General features: G+C 37.8%; 1 protein-coding gene across 2 annotated transcripts in view; it reads right to left on the reverse strand.

Annotated features, from left to right (window-relative positions):
• The window catches only part of LOC120421385 (serine proteinase stubble), a 242,749-nt gene that overhangs the window by 211,721 nt on the left and 8,076 nt on the right, over positions 1–22,952 (reverse strand). For both annotated transcript variants that reach the window (XM_039584592.2, XM_039584584.2), the window contains exon 2: positions 18,145–18,673. The gene's annotated coding sequence lies outside the window, so the exon portion shown is untranslated. The remainder of the gene's footprint in view (positions 1–18,144; positions 18,674–22,952) is intronic.

Below are 22,952 nucleotides of genomic sequence, written 5' to 3' on the forward strand. Positions count from 1 at the left end.
GAATAGCACCATTATCATTTAAGTTGTAAAAAATGCGTAGAGGCATAGTCTGGGACACTAGAAAAATTACTGCATAAATACTTCTTTTTACTTAAAAAATAGGAAATGTTAGTAAAAAACACAGCCAACGTTGACCCCTAAAAAAATGACATTTTTAAAAACATTGGCAAAGTTACCTAAAACCATCAAAAAACCTTTATTTCTTTAATATTGCATTGAACAGGGACCATCTGGGTATTGAAATTATTTCCCGCCGCCCCATTTGTAAAGACATGGCTCCCTGAACATACTCCAATGATGAATATTTTTTTAAAGCAGCTATTGTCCCGCCCGTGTGGATCAATCGAACCGCGCACTGGACTCCAATCCAGAGGTCGCCGGTTCGAATCCCGCGGCGGGCGCTCTAAAATTCTTTGTGTAAATATGGGTATTCGGCGCCGTCGCTCCGTGCCATACTTTCATACACTTAGGAGCCCAGGGCGGCGAAGTCCTTGTAGATAAAAAGGAAGACACTAGTGGTTGGTACTAGCAATGGTGGCCGACAGCTATAAAGTCAACTTCGTATTGAAAAGACATCAAAATAGAAAACTATAACATTTCATACACAATGATGATAATGGTTCTCCATCATAGCCCCATAATCTAGAACTGCTTTTTATGCAACTGCTTTAAATGTTCTTTACAATTCTTTCATAAGTCTTCCAAGAACTCAATCGCCTAATTTGCTCTTGCTGTTCAATTGTTAGCAACGGTGGATTAAAATTATCGTTTTGGAGGGCCCATTTCCAGGATGCAAATAGCGGATTCCGCCAAAATGCATTAACAAGATCTCCACTTCTCTCTTCGGCGCGCTGATCTAAAACGCTACTTTGATTTAATGTGTGTGTAAAACTGCCCCAATAAATCAGCAGCTTTTTGCAAGAGCACCAGGGGAAAAACAGAACACTCTCGTCGATAAACACACACACACGCTTTTTCGTGGTTGTGAAACGGATATTCGTTGGATCCATTAAGAAAATGAACCAGTTTTCCTGTTTGTGTATAAGTTTAACTAGCTGAATGAAGATGCCGCAGAATGTACTCTCCCGCTTCTTGCAGCATCCCAAACCCACCCCAAACAGACACTCCCGAAGTCTAGTTCTGCTGCTGCACAACACCAGTCCCGATCGACCGGAGATCGTAAATTGATGCTTTTCTAAGGTTTTTTTAATCAAACGGTAAAATATGTGTTATGTAATTTACAGCATGTTGTTTTGAGCCACTGTCGCTGCTTTATCTTGAGTAATGGTACACTTTTGAAATGTGCACTCTGTCCGGGGCCCCGTGAACATGTGTTTCTAAGGGAGGCTTCGTCTCCCTTACATTGCATTCGTTGCACCAAGGAAATAGTCGATGGAAGGTTTTTGATGCGTTCCATTCGCACCTTTTACGGTTTTGGCTACAGAGAAAGGTATTATATAGTACAAAGAAAATCATGTTAATTCGTGATTTCAAATTGATTTAACGATAAACCTAATATTTTCTTGTACAAGCACACTATAAGTCAAATTTAATACAATCACTAGATGTTTTTTTGTTACTCCAGTTCCAACCTCATCAGCAATAACCCCTACCGGAGTGCGTTGGGGTTCTACTCGTACTAGGCTCTATTTAATGATTAATTTTTATTGGTCGAGATCCTAAGCCAACGAGAGTGCAAGCAGCTGATCCCAGGCCACAAGCGGGGTGATGGTGGTGCTAATCGAAGGTTTTCCCGCACGTAATCTCCGGACGAAGCCCATAAACAAGGCTTCCTGCAGCAACGACGGAGAGAGGATTGTGGAAATTAACGCTGATCGAGTGGTGCAAATGGTGGCCCAAATTTTACCCCGTTCACCCATATTTAGCACTCTTATTACTGCACAGGTGCACGAGGAGCAGTTTTATGTTTGAACAGGTATTAATGACATGGTATTGAGTATTTTGACCTAAATGTCGAAGCTTTTCATTATCTTGTTGTACATATGAATTAAAATGCTCGTAGAATTAAACTTGCAATAGCTACCAAAGAAGTTGTGTGTTACGATTAGAGGGTGACGAGCGGGATTCCCGGGAAATCGACCATTTTTTGACCTCTCGATTCCCGGGAAATTTTATACACATAAATATCGAAGCAACATTATTTAAGCTAATAAAAAAAAACAATTGAGAAATTCTAAATTGTTTAGAACATTGGGCTCTCTAATTTTCTAATTCAGAAAGAGTAAATTTAAATTTGTCAAAAATTCTAATAATTATAATTGAGATAAACCAAAACAATGTGGATTCCAAAATTTACCTTACTTAACAGTTATACCCTAGAAATGGAAAACAAAAAAAAATTGAATATAATTTTTATTTATTATTTCTAAGAGGGAAAAACCAAGTCAAGATACGTTCAATTTTCATATCCTCCTCTTTTTTTTTTTTTTTGGTGCCAAATAGTCATTTTGTGACTCGCATCTACCTTAATATTAAATTATATATTGAAAAAAAAATTAAAGCTCTTGCATTGTAAAGTTCAGGTACAGCAATTGTGAACATGCGGGATTTTCTGACAACTTTAAAAATTTCATCAGTGAATATTTACAGTTGATCTTAAGAAGGAAAAACAACTTCAAATTGTTGTTTTGAGTCGTTATCATATTGTAAAAATGCCAATGCAAGGAAATTTAATATCTGCTACATTTTAACTTCACAAAAATCTATTAACAAGTTCATGCAACTTTTGAAAAATCACTTAGTGCGAATGATGATTCCTAAACATTTGAAACTACAATGTTGGGTCCAAATAAGCTCATTAAACGATCTTGTATAAACAGATTCAGAATGAAGATCAAAAGGAAGAAATAGTCCCTCAATAATGAGGCTACTAAAATTTACTTTATATGGGTAATTCTCTACCAACTCACACGAAATCGGGAAAAGTTGCCCCGACCCCTCTTCGATTTGCGTGAAACTTTGTCCTAAGGGGTAACTTTTGTCCTTGATCACGAATCCGAGGTCCGTTTTTTGATATCTCGTGACGGAGGGGCGGTACGACCCCTTCCATTTTTGAACATGCGAAAAAAGAGGTGTTTTTCAATAATTTGCAGCCTGAATTGGTGATGAGATAGAAATTTGGTGTCAAAAGGACTTTTATGTAAAATTAGACGCCCGATTTGATGGCGTACTCAGAATTCCGAAAAAACGTATTTTTCATCGAAAAAAACACTAAAAAAGTTTTAAAAATTCTCCCATTTTCCGTAACTCGACTGTAAAAAATTTTGGAACATGTCATTTTATGGGAAATTTAATGTACTTTTCGAATCTACATTGACCCAGAAGGGTCATTTTTTCATTTAGAACAAAATTTTTCATTTTAAAATGTCGTGTTTTTTCTAACTTTGCAGGGTTATTTTTTAGAGTGTAACAATGTTCTACAAAGTTGTAGAGCAGACAATTACAAATATTTTGATATATAAACATAAAGCGTTTGCTTATAAACATCACGAGTTATCGCGATTTTACGAAAAAAAAGTTTTGAAAAAGTTGGTCGTCATCGATCATGGCCGTTCATGGTCACCCGCGACAGACACGGACGACGAAACAAAGAGAAACACAAAAAGTAACTTTTTCAAAACTTTTTTTCGTAAAATCGCAATAACTCGTGATGTTTATAAGCAAACCCCTTATGTCTATATATCAAAATTTTTGTAATTGTCTGCTCTACAACTTTGTAGAACATTGTTACACTCTAAAAAATAACCCTGCAAAGTTAGAAAAAACACGAAATTTTAAAATGAATAATTTTGTTCTAAATGAAAAAATGACCCTTCTGGGTCAATGTAGATTCGAAAAGTACATTAAATTTCCCATAAAATGACATGTTCCAAAAAATTTTACAGTCGAGTAACGGAAAATGGGAGAATTTTTAAAAAAATTTTAGTGTTTTTTTCGATGAAAAATACGTTTTTTCGGAATTCTGAGTACGCCATCAAATCGGGCGTCTAATTTTACATAAAAGTCCCTTTGACACCAAATTTCTATCTCATCACCGTTTCAGGCTGCAAATTATTGAAAAACACCTCTTTTTTCGCATGTTCAAAAATGGAAGGGGTCGTACCGCCCCTCCGTCACGAGATATCAAAAAACGGATTCGTGATCAGGGACAAAAGTTACCCCTTAGGACAAAGTTTCACGCAAATCGAAGAGGGGTCGGGGCAACTGCTGTGTGAGTTGGCGGAGAATTACCCATATTTTTTTTTTACTTTTTTACTTAAATTAACGTTTAATTGAATAATTATTAACAATTTGCAACTAAAATTGTTGAAAAAAAACAAATTTATTATTATTCTTTTTAAATTATTGGCACTTTTGGCATAATTGAAAAAAAATCCCGGGTCCCGGGAATTCCCGGGAAATTGCAAAATTCAACTCTCGATTCCCGGGATATTGAAAATCTCGAGAATCGTCACCCTCTAGTTACGATTAATTAATTTTCGGATATTTTCAAAGGGTTCGAAGGGAGCCTCAATGTTTAAGATTGGTTGAGAAGTTCTTTTGATTATCTAACCAAGAATTGATCGGATAATTGGTTGCTTTCCATAATAATAAGTGAAATCTAGTTTAAAAAAAAAACCTACATAGATATCACTGAAGGCAGCGTTGCCAGAATTATCAAATTCATTTGATTCCCTATCAAACGATCAACGATGTATGTAAATATGGTGCTTTCTTGACTATTTTGTTATATCAATATTTATGCGAAATTCAAAATTAAATATAACTTTGAACCTATCGAAACTTCAAACTATTACATAACGTGTGTTGCGAAACATTTGATGAAGTTGACTCATTTTCTTTAACTTTTGATAAATTTCAATAAGGATGAAAGGGCGTAATTCTATTTGCAGTGCGATTTAAGATTCAAAAAATTAAACCATAGTTTCAGAAAACATCCAGTCTTGGTTTCACATTTCAAGTTGTCAAAACTTGGATCAAGCCTGATGATAATATTATCGTCAGCTAGTTTGGTCCATGACAATATTCAAGTTTAAACCTAGCTAAATTTATGCTAACATGTCAGTGAAATCAATTGGGATGTATTGCAATGCTTTAGATTTTTAAAATGATTTTAAAATTAGTGTACTTCAGAGGACGTTTTCTATGTCAGATTTACCAACATCATATCTAGTAATGCATACCAATTCATTCTTACGTGACTATCAATTACCACATAAAAGAACAACATCAAACGGTCTGGTGAGAGGCCACCGAACCACAATGTATCAAAGGTTGAGAACCTCTCTCACCATTAGGCAAGTGTGGCAAGAACCATTGTGACGCTCACCACCTGCAATCTGGGACCGTGCAAAGTGACAACAAGTCGAGAAGAGAAGCGACACATCCCTGGTGTCATATTAAAGATATACATCTAAAACCTGCTAATTACCATTGTCAATTAGCCCTTCTTGCTGCTATTTCGCTGCTGTATGTTTAATTATGCTCCAGCGGGTACAATCCCAGCCCCTTCCCTTGTCTTTCTTGCAACGCTGGGCGTATAATTGCCTGCTCTTGTCCAGCGTCTTCAAACGACGAAGGAACGACTTGGCATCACTTTCTGCGCCACGGGGGGGACGAGGACCACAAACGAGGAACCTTAGGCAACCGTAACACGATGATGTTTATACAATTATGCGATTACATAAATTCATTCAGTTTGTTCTATAAAAAAATCCCATTGTTTACAGTCACATATTTTGCAGAGTGCTTTCAACGAGTGCCTCCTTCAATGACAACGAACCAGCGCATTCCAGCCAACCTGCCCTCTGGTGCCTAGCAATAGAATAACCAGGCGGAAACTTTATAGCGATTATAACAATTACACTAAATTACTTTACAGGTACTTCACTTTTTCCTCACTTATCATTTTGTCGCATGGGCCAGGCCAACCAGTGTCAACCGGCAAAGCCCGCTTAAGCATTCAGAGCCGTTTCGTGGCAGAAACCTCACCGGTAGGGTGGTGTCTTCTTACAGAGACACTAAAAATTCTCTGATTTTTTCAAAATACCTCTTACATGAAACGTCAAAAGAAGATGTGATTTTTTTGTCGATAAATGTTCAATAACACTCAGCTCAAAAAAATATAAGTGGTATTCATGAGTAAGAAAAAAACTTTTGCAATGATTCTGAGCTCACATTGCTTGACAGAATAAATGTCACTCAGTATTACGATTCGGTAGTCACCTAGAATGTCAGAGAAATTCGGTTTGGTTGTAAGAGCAGACCGAATAGTAGAGCTGTAGAATTTTACTAGAGGCCGTTAGTTTAGGATATTTGTTTACTTACCATTTAGTAAGAGTGTATTTTTCAACGCCTATTTAGAATACACCAAATAAGACCACCCTAATCTCTCAAGCCCAAGGCTCATTCTGGCTCAGACTCAACCACATCCAGCCAGATTGAGTTGAATAGATGATAGCTGACGGCGGTTTTGGCTTTTACGATACCGGGGCCGTTGAATGTGCAGCGCTGCATCCAATCTACAGCATCCAGACCCGGTTTGCCCCCTTCGAGGCCACGAGTACCTCTCTCGGAGGCTAGCCTGGCAGTGTACTATCGGCAATTTATTTCAAATTAAAATATCAGAATATCGTGATGAACATAAACATCGACAGTGGCCCCAGCCGAGATGGTGGCGGAGGAAATGACAGCCAAGGCGGCTCCAGTGACGATCAGAGACCTTGGCAAAGTGGCCCGCTGGTGACAAACCGACCAACCAACCGGTGGCCACTGGGGACGTGCGAGACCGCGATTGCTTCCTCAAATCTGCGATCCATTATACTATTATGTTGCCAGGAGGCTAGGCTTGGGCCAGTATCAAACCGCACCGCGCATAACTGCCTGCTTGACCTTAAATAGACGATGGGATAAATATGCGCATATTATTCAATTTCTACCACATTCACTGCTGGAAGGTGGAGAAAAAACACACACACACATCACCTGGAAGGGTGTGATTATGGTCCAGGAAAAATGCCAACTCAGCTTTAGCACGACAAGTTTCCATTTAGCGCTCATCACTTGATCACACACACCGTCCGTCCATCCGAGACGTTATGTCCAGGAATGGCCCTGGTCCGGTCAGGAATGATGTAACAATAAACCATTTAGCATCGGGAATGGACTTCGCGGGCGCACTCTGTCGGAGTGAAGTACCAAGAAGAGTTCTACTTCCTTCGACGACACGGTAAAACGACGCTGTTGGCAGCTCAATGGGATGATGGTGGTGGACATCAGAGGATAGCTCACCATCAGTGCCTTCTGCACATTGATAAAGGTTATTCTTGTGAATTAATCGGAAAAAGTGGTAGCATCGGTCAAATAAGTGAGTTTCCAATTACCGAAGCGTCAGCGTTTATTACAATCTCACGTATAGGTATAGCAATCATGACACATTTTCAATTTGGGACACCAAGATACAAAAAACCAAATAGAAATTCTAGCAAGTAAAGTAAGGTAAGGTAAGATTGAGCATTGAGTACAAATCGTCATACCATCATGATGGTGCTATCTTGTCGCACGTGTATTTTAGGATAAATTGAGAGAAGTTTGCAATGATTTTTCTGCAAACTACTAAGATCACTAGGGAGGGAACAGTTTTTCATTTCATTTTCATTTCATTTCATTTTATTAGGTTGCTTTAACAATTACATTGGTGCAGTTGTTATCCTGAGCTGAGATATGGACTACCTTTCAACAGCTGATTTGTTCAAAATGGGGAGAGAGTTTACTGGTACTAAGGAGAACGAATTAGACAGAGAAGGAAAAAAATTGCAAAAATAACCTTCGAAATGGGAACAGTTTTTCTGATCGATTATGTGTCTTCAGCAAAGTTTTCGATATTGATGTCACTATATCTCAACACTGCCTTGACCAAATCGGCTCAAAATTTTGGTGAAGACTCGTTAAACCGGTTATGTGTGTATTACGATGCCTGATTTTCAAAAAGTTTATTTTTAAAAAAGATAAAAATATTTTTTTGTTTTTCATATAAAAAATCATCAGGTTTTTGATTTTTGTTTTTTTTTAAGCAAAATTTAAAAATCGGGCTACGTCATGCACACGGAATGTGTCTTGAGAGTCTTCATCCCAAATTTCAGCTAATTCAGTCCACAATGTTTGACAGTTCGCTTTGCGCATGGCGAAATTTCAAACTTAAATCGTCTGTTACTCACTTGAATCATGAAATATCATCATGAAACTTTCAGGATTGATTGGAAATCATCTTTTTAAAGGAATTAACAATTTTGCCGTAATATGAAATTTTGAGATTTTCTACATGTATGTAACCCCTTAAGAAAACGTTGATAAATCACATTACTCTCATATTCTCAAAGTGTCATGATTTTCTCAATGAACATGATTTCAAATCGGAAAACGGAAAGCATTTTCGGATTCTTCGGGCAATTTTCCTCTAGGAGAAAGTAAATAAAGTTAGTAAATAATAAAAATTGTGTGTTTTTGAAACATAATTAAATAAAGTTTCCAAATTTTAAGGCATTTTCAGTAAACAAATTTCAAACAAAATGTGATAACTTTTGACTCGTGCTTCGAATTTAGTTTAAAATGCAATATGAATCGAAAATTTTATAAACGAAACTATTTTTAACAAATTTCAGGCAAAAATTGTAATTTCTGACTTTCAAACAATTTTATCTAAAATTTATTTGTATTTTGTTAAAAAGCTTATAAACTTAGTTAACTAAATATAAACATTGATTTTTTTTGGTTTAAAACTATACCGGCAACCTCAGCAATGGTACATTCGACGTAAAATAAAAATGTAAACACTTTTTACTTGATTTTAACAACAAAAACTAATACTATCAAAGTTACCCCGGTATTCAAAATAAGAATTTTCAACGCAACTATTTTTTTAAACACTATTGAATAAACTTTTTTTCCAAAATAGTTCATATTTCGGTTTATTGCAGTTTATACTTCACTTGCGTCAAATGTCAAGTTTATACATCTAAGAATGTTTGTAAAAGTTGGTTTTACAAGCCTTCAACAAGAGAGAATCCAATCACAACATCTATTTCCCCATTAGATAAAGTTTTATTTTTTTATACAAGTACACTTGCCCGGAGAATTTGTCATGCAATAATGTAAATGTAATCTCGATTTTACCAAAAGTACATAATAGCCATATTTTAAAAGTGGGTATTGCTTTTAAACAAAAGATGACATTGCTTTTAAAAAAATTGTATCAGCATAAGTTTGTGAAAAATAAGAAATGTTATCCTCATTTTACAACAATTTGTATGGCGTGTCACATTATAGCGCGATCATTTTGATGAGAAATTGATCATTGTCTCAAATATGTATTGTGATATCCGAGAAACGGAAACGAATTTCCAAAATCGGATTGAAGCTTATGTAGGGTTCGTTAAGTAAAATAAAACGTCAACATTAACTCGTTTCGACCAAAATAGTCGTTGTCATAAGATAGCACACAAGTAACGACATATGGAAAACAATGAAAAAGACACATTCCGGCGTTGCAACGTCACGAAATTTTTCACTTTTTCACTTTTCAAAATATGTCTCGTTTGATATCAAAACCATTCCAAAACTTAAATATATATTTTTTGACACAAAATCTGTCACCATTTCCAAATTTTTTTTTCCATTATTACCATTACCATTGTTGGCCGGGTCCGGTGGTTTAGTGGTTTGCGTGGTAGCCTCTTAATCCCAGTAAGGCCTGGGTTCAATCCCAGACGGACCCGGTGGCATTTTTCGAGACGAGATTTGCCTGATCACGCCTTCTATCGGATGGGGAAGTAAAACGTCGGTCCATTTGCGTAATAGAGGTTTTGGGTGACTCACCACACATAACCTTCGGACGCCTAGAAATGAGCAGAAACTAGCAACAGAGCCCACAAAAGACCCGAAGGTCGTTAAAGTGGATTGCTTTGCTTTACATTACACAGAAAAAAAAAGTTTATTTTTGGAATGTTGAAAATTTGGTAGGTTGAATATTACCTCTTTTTTGAGTAATATTACATAAAAATGTGTAAAAATGTGAACCTGATGAATTTTCATCAAAAACTGATGAAAATTCATCATTTTCTAGGGTAAAATTCATCATTTTTTAGCCACAAAATCTGTCACCATTTCCTGATGAAAAATTACCATCATTTTTTTTCTGTGTACCATTGTTTTTCTCTTGTGTAGCTCTTCCTATAAATATTGCAAAAAAGTATTTGTAAATAAAACATTGGTCCTCCGTGTACGCACGAGAGCAAGCAGCAGTCAAGTGCTCAGTGCTCTATAGTTTTTTCGAAATTTTCCGCCGTAGTCTACCGTGATTACCCGCGAGTTTGCTCCTGCAGCATGCCAAAGGCCGGCCGTGGCCGTGGCAGTTCGAGTGCGGCCTCGAAAAACCCGCGAAGTTCGTCTACCGGCCGTGTGCAAAAAGGTAAACAAGCCAACGCCGTGTCAACCGCCATCGCGCAGGGGAGCGTGAGCGCAGAAGGCATCGACAAAAAGTTGCTACATCCCGGATATGTTCCAAGATCACCAGTGCGAACCCGTTCCGGTACTTCCGGTGCCACGACCAACACGTTAACATCCGCCAACATTTCCATCAGGAACGAGTTCCAGATGCTGAGCGACGACGAAGAAAACAACAACAACACCGACGGTAGCAGCACTACCGACGACGACGAATACGATGGACGTGCACGGAAGAAAGTGTCGACGTCAAAAACGAACAATTCTCCAAAGGAACGTAGACCACCTCCAATCTATGTTTTGGACACGTTGACGGACGATATTGACGAGTTGCTGGAAGGCCTCGGATATTGTCTGAAAATCGGTAAGTCGTCAGTGCAAGTCTACACATTTGACAGCAAGAACTTCGACCTGGTTGTGGAGAAATTGAAGAATAAAAACTTCAAGTTCTACACATTCGACCCCGTGCAGAAGACTGCCGTGAAGGTCGTTTTGCAGGGGTACCAAGACCGCCCGATCTCCGACCTAAAGAAGGACCTCTCGGGTGCTGGAATAACGCCGCGTGACATAAAAGTCCTCTCGCGGAAGACAACGGTCACAGGTACACACACACTGTACCTGTTGTACTTCGACCGCGGCACGGTCAAAATTCAAGACCTGCGGAAAACTAAGGCATTGGACGGTTTTTGGGTAAACTGGCGGTTTTACTCAAAGAACCCGACGGACGCAGCGCAATGCCACCGTTGCCAGAAATTTGGCCACGGCTCGCGGAACGGCAAACTCCCGCCCCGCTGCGTGAAGTGCGGTGGAACACACCTCTCGGAGGCGTGCGCACTGCCGTGCAAGGCGGACTTGGGGGACAAGGCAGAGCAAACCAAGGTTCGCATCAAGTGCGCCAACTGTGGAGGTAACCATACCAGCAACTACCGTGGATGCAGCGCACGGAAAACCTACCTCGAGGAGCAGGAAAAGAGGAAAAAGAAAGCAGCAGCGTCCCACCCTCCTCAGCGAAGTACGAGCGTAACCGTGCCGGCTGCTGGTCATCGTACGGTTCCAGCGGACAACCCAGCGTTCCCTCCTGGATGGGGTCGATCGTTCGCCAGCGTGGTCGCTGCCGGTAGCGGCAATGCGGCCCAGCAAGAAGTCACCGGGGAAGATCTCTTTACCCTGCCGGAGTTCTTTGCTCTCGCGGGGGAGATGATGACGCGGTTCCGGACCTGCCGTAACAAAGCGGAGCAATTCCTGACCCTTGGGGAGCTGATGATCAAGCACATCTATAATTGATTAAATTTTGCTGTGATCTAGTTGTAAGCTTTTTCTATTCCTATCCCCTATCATTAGCAATTGCGTAAGTTTTTTGAAAACTTTTTCTTACTCTTGTTTGTGCATTTAATTAACAGTAATAATTGCTCTAAACCGAATTAAGACGTAACACATAGCTGAAATGAACACAAAAACTCTGTTAGGTTTATAATATGTACACATTGTAATTTGATAATTCACAAATAAAACCGAATTGAATTGAAAAATAAAACATTGTCTATTTTTAATATACTCCTTCTTGCTGTGTAGACCTTGAACAATGAACGTACTTCAAAGATCAATAATAATGTCAATTCATGCAAATCGATTACCAATCGGAGCCGTATGGCCAATGAATTAACTCAATCAATTTAGTGTTGTCAATTCAAACCATAACGCTTCAAATAAGTGTACAGTGCTTCAAACTTCGTTTGAAACAGTAACACCTCCGATTCAAGAAAAAACTGGCTCTTCTCACTCCCGAACACTCGACTCCATTGCACAGTGGTCCAGATCGCAAAATTAAGTGGAAAATGGATTTTTCGAAAAATGGTTAAGTTTTGGAGCTTTGGTGTCTTCAGAAGAGTTGTTGCATATGGAAAGGGGCAACTTTTGGTTTGGTTGAAAATTAGGGTGGTTCACGATTAGGGTGATTTTGGAAATCTAACTTTACAGGAATATTTTTGGGATTTTTTTTGTCTTCTAGAAAGTTGTTGAGCTTGCCATTTCAAGCAACTTTGTCGAAGACACCAAAATTTTATCTCGTAATCTACGCCTTCTATGACCAAATTTATAGAAAGCATCTGAGCAAACCTTCAAAAATCAGTTTTTTGAACGTGGCAATTCAGGGTTAAGTTTTAGAGAAAAGTGATGTTCTGAGCACTTTTAGAGCTCTAAAAAACGAACATTTTTATTTGTTGACATGCCAATTTGGACTTAAGGGTCAAAAGTTACAGCCATTTTAAGGTAAAAAAGATGCAAATTTAAAACTTAAATATCTCAAAATGGCGCAAGCCAAATTTTAAGCACTAGGTTGCATTTGAAAGAGGAGATCTAGCACTACAAACGCTGAAAAAATCTCAGAGGTGTTTTTCTTTAAACTCGAGATATCTTCATTTGAAAAAGTCTAATTTTCAAGGGAAAATCATATGGGACCACCCTAACGAAATTCGAAAAATGTCCAAATATATGTTTTTCCATGTAATTTTGCCCGCTGAATCCGAATCTGCCCTCAGAATTGAGCCAAAGTATCGAAAAACCGAGTTTTGGTCATAATTTGGTCATAAATGATAATTTTACATGGAAACCCAAAAAATGACCAAAACTCGGTTTTTCGATACTTTGGCTCAATTCTGAGGGCAGATTCGGATTCAGCGGGCAAAATTACATGGAAAAACATATATTTGGACATTTTTCGAATTTCGTTAGGGTGGTCCCATATGATTTTCCCTTGAAAATTAGACTTTTTCAAATGAAGATATCTCGAGTTTAAAGAAAAACACCTCTGAGATTTTTTCAGCGTTTGTAGTGCTAGATCTCCTCTTTCAAATGCAACCTAGTGCTTAAAATTTGGCTTGCGCCATTTTGAGATATTTAAGTTTTAAATTTGCATCTTTTTTACCTTAAAATGGCTGTAACTTTTGACCCTTAAGTCCAAATTGGCATGTCAACAAATAAAAATGTTCGTTTTTTAGAGCTCTAAAAGTGCTCAGAACATCACTTTTCTCTAAAACTTAACCCTGAATTGCCACGTTCAAAAAACTGATTTTTGAAGGTTTGCTCAGATGCTTTCTATAAATTTGGTTATAGAAGGCGTAGATTACGAGATAAAATTTTGGTGTCTTCGACAAAGTTGCTTGAAATGGCAAGCCCAACAACTTTCTAGAAGACAAAAAAAATCCCAAAAATATTCCTGTAAAGTTAGATTTCCAAAATCACCCTAATCGTGAACCACCCTAATTTTCAACCAAACCAAAAGTTGCCCCTTTCCATATGCAACAACTCTTCTGAAGACACCAAAGCTCCAAAACTTAACCATTTTTCGAAAAATCCATTTTCCACTTAATTTTGCGATCTGGACCACTGTGCATTGATGCCGAACCGCTCTGACCGGATTTCCGGGTGACACAAAAAGCTTTTTTCATTTATTGCTAGAAGCCATCTAGTACATCGATCGACCGGCACCTGACCATGGGGTACAAACAAACGCAAAGAGTCCGTTATCGTATACCAAACGAAATCCATCTAATGGAAAATGCATTTTCTCTAGTCAAAATGTGGCGCGCCGAATATGTGTGTACAAATTGAATTAAAACCATCACGCAAAAACACATTTTGGACGGAGGCCCACTTGGTACATGTACGAGAGTACGAGAATCGCATGTGATTCGCGCTAGACATGGTTTACAACAAGAAAATCCAAAGTTTCTCGCCGAAGCACCAATTTGTATCATTCCCAGAGACCACGGTTTGTCGAAAATCGCGGTCCAAAAGAAAACATCCGATCATTAAAATCCATTCACGAAGAAAACGAACGAACGAACAAAAAACATCATACACGCGGCCTCCGATGTCAGGGTCGAAACGGAATCAATCCGTCCAGGTGTGCTGTTAACCCGAGGTAGACAGAGCTGTTCAACCCTGGCCGGTTCTACCGAAGCCGGGTCAGTAATCCGAGAGGTGCGCCGGGAGAAAAGCGGCCAAAGAAAAGCTGGCTGGCCAACTCCGAGAGCAAGCCCCGAACGTCCGAGAGATTCCTTTTCATTTCTTCGTAAATGGAAAAACAAATAAACTTAAAATTAGCTCTTTGAGTGCAGTCTTCACCGAATTGTACCGCACACGTGTTTGGGTCGATCGATTCGATATGTGAACAAGAGTCTTCCGTCCGCTGGGCGGTTGTTTGTCATTTGGCCAATGGGCCTGCCAGCACACACACACACATATCAGAAAGTTGCAGCTCACGCGAGGATGCTTTCCGGTGCATGTGGCAATGTCATGTCAACCAGTTGTCATTGAATGAAGCTGGAGGAAAGTTTTGGTCTTGAAACCGTTTTGAAATAGACATTTATTAGTTGTTTTAACATGTTTGAAGTTATTGATACAAGCATTTTTTTCAGAAAGAGAAAAGACATTCCTACTTTAGAATATACTGTATTAGTGGTACACATATTATCATCAACATTTCTTATAGGAGCAATTCTCTACAAAACCGGCCGATTTCGACCATTTTTATTTTTTGTATTTTTTGATTTGGCTCAAACTTTGTGGGGGCCTTCCCTATGACCAAAGAAGCCATTTTGCATCATTAGTTTGTCCATATAAATTTCCATACAAATTTGGCAGCTGTTCATACAAAAATGGTACGTAAATATTCGAAAATCTGTAACTTTTGAAGGAATTTTTTGATCAATTTGGTGTCTTCGGCAAAGTTGTAGGTATTGTTAAGGACTATTTAGAAAAAATTAGGTACACGGAAAAAAAAATTTCCCGATTTTTTTATTAACTTTTTTTTCACAAAAACTCAAATTCCCAAAATACGTATTTTTTGATTTTCGAGATTTTTTGATATGTTTTAGGGGACAAAAATCCGCAACTTTTGAGCTATAGAGAAACATGGTCAAAAAAACTGCCGCCGAGTTATGATTTTTTGAAAAACTGGTGATTTTTGGGAAAAATCGAAATTTTATACATAAAATTTTTTTGACCTCATTTTTTTATGCAAAATTGAATTTGCAATCGAAAATTACTTTACAGATTTTTCGATAAAGGGCTCCGTTTTCAAGATATAGCCACCGAAAGTTTGATTTCAGCGAAATATTTGCAGTTTTTCGATTTTTAAAAATAGTGACCATGAGTGACCATTTCTAAAAATATTTTTTTTGAAAAGTTCAGAAAATTTACTATAAAATTGTCTAAGAGACATTGAAGATTGGACCTCTGGTTGTTGAGATACAGCGGCTTAAAGAAAAAGAAACACGAAAATTGAAGTTTTCTAAGTCTCACCCAAACAGCCCACCATTTTCTAATGACGATATCTCAGCAATTAATGGTCCGATTTTCAATGTTAATACATGAAACATTCGTGAAATTTTCCGATCTTTTCGAAAAAAATATTTTGAAAAAAATTAAATCAAGACTAACATTTTAAAAGGGCCAAACATTGAATATTATCCCCATTAAAAATGCTAGTATTGATTTAATTTTTTTCAAAATATTTTTTTCGAAAAGATCGGAAAATTTCACGAATGTTTCATGTATTACATTGGAAATCGGACCATTAATTGCTGAGATATCGTCATTAGAAAATTGTGGGCTGTTTGGGTGAGGCTTAGAAAACTTCAATTTTCGTGTTTCTCTTTCTTTAAGCCGCTGTATCTCAGCAACCAGAGGTCCAATCTTCAATGTCTCTTAGACAATTTTATAGCAAATTTTCTGAACTTTTCAAAAAAAATATTTTTAGAAATGGTCACTCATGGTCACTATTTTTAAAAATTGAAAAACTGCAAATATTTCGCTGAAATCAAACTTTCGGTGGCTATATCTTGAAAACGGGGCCCTTTATCGAAAAATCTGTAAAGTAATTTTCGATTGCAAATTCAATTTTGCATTAAAAAATAATGTCAAAAAAATTTTATGTATGAAATTTCGATTTTTTCCAAAAATCACCAGTTTTTCAAAAAATCATAACTCGGCGGCAGATTTTTTGACCATGTTTCTCTATAGCTCAAAAGTTGCGGATTTTTGTCCCCTAAAACATATCAAAAAATCTCGAAAATCAAAAAATACGTATTTTGGGAATTTGAGTTTTTGTGAAAAAAAAGTTAATAAAAAAATCGGGAAATTTTTTTTTCCGTGTACCTATTTTTTTTCTAAATAGTCCTTAACAATACCTACAACTTTGCCGAAGACACCAAATTGATCAAAAAATTCCTTCAAAAGTTACAGATTTTCGAATATATACGTACCATTTTTGTATGAACAGCTGCCAAATTTGTATGGAAATTTATATGGACAAACTAATGATGCAAAATGGCTTCTTTGGTCATAGGGAAGGCCCCCACAAAGTTTGAGCCAAATCAAAAAATACAAATAAAATCCATTTCCGGTTTTGGTAGAGAATTGCTCATAGATTAAATGTACAAAGTTTTCTTCGAAAAAAATGTCTTCCCAGAATAAAACTCGTCATCATTTTTTGTAGATTTTGGAGCGTTTTGTTTTCGTTTTCAAAATTTTATTACCTTTTGATTTAAAGTAAGTGAGTGATCAATTGTGATTTAACCCTGGATGATTTTTATTCTCAAAATATCCATGTTTAGTTCTCCCATGTATGTGTGTATTTTTTTGAATTTATGGGCTGTTTGGGATCCAATTGAACTTTTTTTTCAATCTAAAGGGAAATATGATTGATAATGATTGATATGATTGATAAAATTGCAAGCAATTCATTTTAATATAATTAAATCCGGTTGATTGAATTGGTTACATTTGTTACTACACCTATTCTAATCGAAACTATGTGTTTAAGTTTCTTTTAAATTTCTGCTTGCCCATAAATCGGAAATGATATTTATACTTGAAAAGACACGCCTCCTCAACATCGATTACAATAAAACTCGGTGCTATCATCTTATAGGACAGTTCCACGCAGTTGTAAAAACATTTTACAGCTCGCAAAGTGTCTGATTCTCGCCACACCATAAAAGCCTCACTCTCAGAGGTTATTGATCAACCATTTACAGAACCATCACGCGGCTGACCAACAGATTGATTGTTCACGAATTTATAACGGTTCTAAACTAACTAACCTCTTAAAACCATGAAGGAACGTTTACAATCGTGGGTTTCAAAGGGGCACAATACAATTTTTAATCACCAGACCGAATCGAGACAACCGAATTTAATTAAGTTATAAAAACGCAGCATCCTTGAGATAATCTGCAATTTCCACGGCTGGGGTTTTCACCCCTTCATTGCGTATACAATCTCTTTCTATCTCTCTCCCTCGGGACAATGAACCCAAATTAGATGAAAGTAAAACCTGGGGGCTAGAATTTTGGGACCGCCGCCACCACCATCCCGACTGAACATAAAAGTGCACGTTCACAGGAACAAGTCGGAGTCCGCGATGGTTCTTGCTCGATAAGTCGATAAATGACTGCGCGGCCACCAAAAGGCTATAAAACTCACCTTCCCGATATTTACGGTGGAACCCACCGCTGCAGGCAGGGAGGATCGAAGATTCTGAGCCGTCGAATCGAATCAAACGCAACAAGAGAAATAAAAACAGTAAATAAAAAAAGAGCAACAAGAAAGAGATATTACCTTAATTAGTTGTCCGTTGTTTTGCTCTTTCTCGTTTTCGATCAATTCTACACTATCGATTCACACACAAGAAGAAAACAACCGTTCGCCGTGTCGGATCTAGGCACTGCCCCGTGAATGTTGTTGTTATAATGAATACGTCTGGATTTGGGAGCACTGCGTTTCTACGCGATTTCAATGCTCCAACAGGTGATGAACTTCTTGCTCAACGCAAATTTCCGGCGTGTGTCTTCTTCGCGCGCTTCGAATAATACAATTTCACTAGCACACTTGCACTGCCACGGTCAGTTTCATTGTTCGAGTTGGATAACGCGTTGTCGATCACTATTCGAGCACTTTTCGAACGGTTCAAGTGTATGTTTTGCGGTTCTCTCCTTTCTTCTTCGGTTTCCTCTCAAACGTCACCTCCAAAGTTTCACTTTTTCTCCGTCTCAATCTGACTGTTTTTTCACTTGACGCAAAACATGTGTGCGCAGGAACAAAACATTGCCGCAAAGAAACGTCCAGACAGTCCAAAATTTGCAATCGGCTGAAATTGAAAAAAGAGAAAATAAAAATAAATGAGTACCGGAACTAATTGACATCTTGTTAAGAAACGATTTTTCAAAACCCGTTCGAATGTTTGAAAAAGTCCACCCTTTGCTCTTGCATATCATCTTCACATCGCGACATCGCGAACGATCGAAGCGCGCAAAGAGAAAGATATTATTTCAATCTGGACGTATTTGCGCAAAGTGGACAACGACGACATTCTAATGAGGTGTGGATGAGGTCCGAAGATCCGTTAGACGCAGTGGAGCGGCACAACCTGTCTTTCAGGCCACCACGACCAGAAGACCATGGGACCTCACAGCCACCGAGAACCGGTGAATTCTAACGACAGGAAATCGAGAGTTTTATTTCGCCTCGTTTTGATTTGACAGATGACACTGGTGCTAGCTGGGCTGGCTCATTAAATAGAAGCTTTTAAGTAGCAAGTGTCGTCAGAAGCAGGTTAATGTTCAGATAAGGAAAAGTGGTGTGAAGCCCTGAACACATGAGAACAGTTTTGAAGCGCCGGTCCATAGCGATGTCTAACGTTGCCCCGATCCCTCTTCGATTTGCGTGAAACTTTGCCCTAAAGGGTAACTCTTGTCCCTGATCATGAATCCGAGGTTCGACCCCTTCAATTTTTAAACATTCGAAAAATGACATGTTTTTCAACAATTTGCAGCCTGAAAAGGTAACGCGAAGGAAATTTTGTGTCAAAGAGACTTTTATGTAAAATTGGACGCCTGATTTGATGGCATACACAAAATTCCGAAAAAAAAAATTATTTTTCATTGAAAAAAAAACACAGAAAATGCAATTTTTCGTTACTTAACTGTAAATTTTTTGAAACATGTAATTTTAAGGGAAATTTGATGTACTTTTCGAATCTACACTAACCCAGAAGGGTAATCTTTGCATCTAGAACAAAAATTTTCATTTCAAAATTGTAGAGCAGGCATTTTCAAAAATTTTGATATATAAACATATGGAGTTTACTTGTAAGCTGGGTGATGAATAGAGAGAATGCGTAACGTGAATTTCGAATGATCCCACTTTGTTTACATGTACAAAGTAGGGGGCTGTTAAAGCACAAGCATGACTTTTTTCTTACAGTGTCTTGCGAACCTTCGTGGTGAACGGACACTAGAGCTGCGGTATTTTTTACTACCTAAGCTCAGAGTTATTTCAAACAAAATTCACAGTCTTTTTAAAGACTACCTGAGTTATTTTCCAAAATTCTAAACAGTCTTTTCAAGACTAACCCCACCTGAAATTTTGTTGTATTTTACAAACGAAGCCATCTTTTTAAGACAACTTTGCTTGCAAAATGCGTCAAAACAAAGGTAAACGCAAATCTTCTGAAGATTTGGTCGTTACGTCGGTGAAGCGTTTGAACGCTAAGCCGGCTAACGGAAACAGAAAAAGAAAACAGCCTCATCCGAGGTCTGATTCTGATTCTGAAAGTGAGGTCAATCCTCCAATTCCATTGGCAAACAGTTTCGGTGTTTTATCCGAAACTGTTGACAAGGATCCTTCTCCTCGTAATGAGCCTTCTGCCGTCGAGAAACGAGTAAAGGCTCCGCCAATTGTAGTGACTTCCGTCTCCGATTTGGCCAGCTTTCGAACGCAACTGAAGAACTGCAAGGAAACTTGCAATTTGAAAGTTTCGTTCCAGCTTGGTCGAAGAGGAGAATGTCGCTTGTTGACGGAATCTTTACAAGATCACCAAACTTTTGTTGGTTATTTGAAAAACCACAAACACAATTTCTACACGTATGAGACCAAGAATGCTCGTCCATTCAAGGCGGTCCTGAAAGGTCTCTCCAACGACTTGTCGGTGGATGAGATCAAAAACGAACTTAAGGTGTTGCTTGGCTTTGCCCCATCCCAAGTAATACCAATGAAGAAAAAATCAAACGGGAATATTTCTCGCTTTGGTTTGACTTCACAATTTTATCTGATTCATTTCAACAGAAATGAAATCAACAATTTGAAACTTTTGGACAAAGTACAGTTTTTGTTCCATGTACGGGTAAAGTGGGAGCATTTTAAGAAACATGGCGGTAATGGCCAGAATCTAACCCAGTGCCGGCGTTGCCAGGCATTCGGTCACGGTACTGATCATTGCGCCATGGTTCCAAAATGCATGGTTTGCGGGGATTCTTCTCACGACAAGGACAATTGTCCCGTGAAAGAAGTCACCCAATTTAAATGTGCAAATTGTGGTGGAAATCACAAATCAAATTTCTGGGATTGCCCCATCAGAAAAAAGGTTTTGGATTCTCGTGCTAAGCATCAGCCGAAATCCAAACCGAAATTTTCTCAAAGTCAGGTTGTACCTGCATCTTTAAATCAAACGTTCGTGCTGTCTCACTCGAACAATGCTAGAAATACCCCTACCGTGGAAAAGTTAGGTAACAGCAATGGTATTTCTTATGCCAACGTCGTTTCGGGTTCGGGTTCATCCACGAATTTTAAATCCTCTACCAATCTTCAAATTGGGCAGGTACCTCAAATTTCATTTGAAAATTTTTCTGCTGGCAACGCTTTGGGATCTCCGATCTCGGCGATGTTACGTTTGAAAAAATGACTTTTTTGCAAAACTCACTGTTTGGTTTGATTCAAACAATGAGTAATGCTACATCCATGATGGAAGCTATCCAGATTGGATTAAAATTTGCGAATGATGTTGTTCTTATCCTGAAGTTTAATCATGGATCTAAGTAATTCCATCAATATTATGAATTTTAATGCTCGCTCTTTAAAAGCGAAAGAAAATGAATTTTTCAACTTTTTACGAGTTCATAACGTGCATGTTGCTGTTATAACCGAAACATTTTTAAAAACTGGCACTTATTTGAAAAGTGATCCAGATTATAAAGTTATAACCAATAACAGAATGAATCGAAATGGCGGTGGAGTTGCAAGAGTTATCCACCGTAGTATGACTTATAGCACGTTACGTGACTTTAAATTAAAAGTTATTGAAAGTTTGGGCATTGAACTTGAAACTTCATTTGGGAAAATTATGATTGCAGCTGCATATTTGCCTTTCCAATGCACTGGGGAAAATAAAAATTATTTCAAAGGGGATTTGAATAAACTTACTCGGCATAGATCTCGATTTTTGATCATCGGTGATTTTAATGCCAAACACCAATCTTGGAATAATTCAAAAGTAAATTCCAATGGTAAAATTCTATTCAGAGATTGCACTTCTGGTCTTTATTCGGTTTTATACCCGAATGGACCAACTTGCTTTTCTTCTGTTAGAAATCCATCAACAATTGATTTGATTTTGACAAATCAAAGTCAGTATTGTGGTCCTTTAGTGACTCATGCTGATTTTGATTCTGATCACCTTCCAGTAACTTTTTCACTTTCTCATGAAGCAGTTATCAGACCCAATAGTTCTGTGTTTAATTACCACAAAGCTAATTGGGACAGTTATCAGCATCATATTGAGAATAATTTAAATCATGATTTTGTTTTAGAAACCAAAGCTGATATTGATTCAACCTTGGAATCTTTAACTAATGCAATTTTAGATGCTAGGAATATTGCTATTCCTAAAGTCCAAGTCAAATTTGATTCTCCCATTATTGATGACGATCTTCAGCTTCTGATTCGTCTGAAAAATGTTCGCCGAAGACAGTATCAACGTTCTCGTGATCCTGCACTGAAGCGAATTCAAAAAGATTTGCAAAAGGTTATTGACCACAGATTCACTCTCCTGCGAAATGAAAAGTTCGCAAGAGATGTCGAACAAATTAAACCTTATTCCAAACCTTTTTGGAAACTTTCTTAAGGTTCTTAAGAAACCTCAAAAACCAATCCCTTCTTTAAAAGATGGTGATAATATTCTATTAACTAATGGGGAGAAAGCTCAAAAACTTGCTCAGCAGTTTGAGAGTGCTCATAATTTCAACTTAAATGTTTTGAGTCCTATTGAAGATCAAATTTCAATAGAATTTCAGAATATTGTTGAACAAGAGTTTTCATCAGATGATGTTTTTAATACGGATCTGAATGAAATAAAATCTATTATCAAAAAAATTAAAAATATGAAAGCCCCTGGTGAGGATGGCTTTTTTAAATTTTAATTAAAAAATTACCTGAAGCAACTTTAAGTAGCTTGGTCAAAATTTGCAACAAATGTTTTGATTTGGCATATTTTCCCAGTAGTTGGAAAAATGCCAAAGTAGTTCCGATTTTAAAACCGGATAAAAATCCTGCTGAAGCCTCAAGCTATCGGCCCATTAGTTTGCTTTCATCTA

The sequence above is a fragment of the Culex pipiens genome, chromosome 3 (assembly GCF_016801865.2).
Source record: "Culex pipiens pallens isolate TS chromosome 3, TS_CPP_V2, whole genome shotgun sequence".
NCBI classification, from domain to species: domain Eukaryota; kingdom Metazoa; phylum Arthropoda; class Insecta; order Diptera; family Culicidae; genus Culex; species Culex pipiens.